Below are 2,500 nucleotides of genomic sequence, written 5' to 3' on the forward strand. Positions count from 1 at the left end.
TATAAAAGAAGCAGAAAGAAAATGCCAGAAGCAGAAACGAAGCAAAAGACTTATTTTATTTTTTAAATAGTCTGATTTAAAAAACAGAAATGGAAACACGCTTGCGCGCACGCACACAAACATAGACACACATTCACACACGCGCACACACATGTATACAGATATATACACACACACATAGAGACACATATACATACACACATACACACATGTATATATTCTCACGTATATGATAGGTATATCACACACGATTTTACGCATATGTATGTATTTATATATATATATGTGTGTGTATTTGTATATAAACGTGCATATATAAAAAAAAATTATATATATATATAATATATACATTATATATATAATATATATATATATATACATATATAATATATATGTATAATATTTATTATATATATATATATATATATATATATATATATATATATATATATATATATATATATATATATACATATATATATATATATATATATATATATATATATATATATATATATATATATATATATATATATATATAGAGAGAGAGAGAGAGAGAGAGAGAGAGAGAGAGAGAGAGAGAGAGAGAGAGAGAAAGAAAGAGGGGAAGTGTGTGTGAGAGAGAGAGGCAGAGAGAGAGACAGACAGACAGAGAGTGATATATTGGGGAGAAAGAGAGGACAAAAAGTGAGTAAATAAAAGACCATTAGTATAGTCACCGTTTCCTTTTAGTATTTCAGCTTTATTAAATTTTGCTGTTATTTTGATATTTAATTTTTGTTTTTGTCAATGTTGAAAGCTCTGTGTTATTTTGGTGCAATTTAATATATCAATTGCTTGATGGTAGAGTGTGCAAAAAAGATGGCAGAAAGAGAGAGAGAGAGAAAGAGAGAGAGAGAGAGAGAGAGAGAGAGAGAGAGAGAGAGAGAGAGTGACTGAGAGTGGGAGGGAGTTGAGGAGTGGGAGAAAGAGCGCCAAAACAGCGATTCGTGGGTGCGGAGCTTTGCTTGCGCACGCGTATGTAAACGTATATACGTGTCTATGTGTGTGTGTGTGTGTGTGTGTGTGTGTGTGTGTGTGTATGGGTATACATATACATGCATCTCTATCTATCTATATATGTACCTATCTGTCTGTCTGTCTGACGCTCTGTCTCTCAATCTCTCTCTCTCCCGATATACATACATACATATATATATATATACATATATATATATATATATATATATATATATATATATATATATATACATACATACATACATATACGTTATAATAGTTATATTCACTCACACCAAACACACACACGCACACACACACATATATACATATGTGAGTTTCAGTGTTGGTGCACATAGAATCATACAAACACACACACACATAATACATATACGCACATATGTATATGAATGCCATATATATGTATATATATGAGTGTATGTATATGTGTATGTGAGAGAGAGAGAGAGAGGGGGGGGGGTAAGAAAGAGAGAGTGACATAGAAACAAGAGAGAGAGCGAGGGAGAGATGGCTGCTAGACGATTCCGAACAATGCCGAACAATTGTTTTTTTCCCCGCTCTTAAACATGAGCAGCATTTAGTCGCTGTACGGTCTTACACACTTTTGCACATAGGGGAAAATGATGGCCGCCTCTTGTAGTAGGTGTTACAATAATGTTTAATTGAACCTTCATATGACGCTTCCGTCCACCCCTGAAAGGCATTCTTTTCCACATTCCATGGAAATTAGAGATACTGCATAATCTATAGTTAGTAACTTGCCTCACGCGTTTCAAGTTAAATTAATCATAAATGTATATGTATGCATGTATACATGTATGTGGTAGAATCCCCTATTTTAGACGGAGGGTGAGGGATCTGCAATCCTGCAATGATTTGTTTATAGTGATTAAATATATTTTGCTGTACATTAGCTCACATCCTCCATCAAATTGACACTACCTGTACAAGTGCACGATGTGCCACACGTAAGATGTCGAAGTGATGGAAGAGCAACGTGAAATGAAGTGCTTTGCTCAAGAACATGCCGCATCGCCTGGTCCGGGAATCGAAACTACGATCTCGCGATTGTGAGTGCAACACCCTAATCATTAGGCCACCTGTTGCCTCATATGTGTGTGTGAGTGTATGGATTAAGACGGTTTGATTCAAATTCGTTGGTACTCTTGAGTTTCAAGCGTGATGCTAATCGTCAGACGTTGATTGTTATTACCATAAGGTGGGCTGTGATAGGTCGAGAAAGGTCACGCGGTGACTGGTTTGATGTTGGTATATGGTTAACTGTTAGTTAGAAGATACCGCATGGTGAACAAGAAATTGACCACGTGCTGGACAGGAAATAGACCACGCGGTAATTAGTAAACAGGTCAGATTGTTGGGGTTGAAGTAGGAAGCGGCAGCATGTGCAAGTATATAGTTCTATATATAGAACAGTATTTTCCAAGTGACTGTTACTCATATACCAACATCAAACCACGGC

Source organism: Octopus bimaculoides, chromosome 21, assembly GCF_046866305.1.
Source record: "Octopus bimaculoides isolate indiv1 chromosome 21, ASM4686630v1, whole genome shotgun sequence".
Taxonomy (NCBI): domain Eukaryota; kingdom Metazoa; phylum Mollusca; class Cephalopoda; order Octopoda; family Octopodidae; genus Octopus; species Octopus bimaculoides.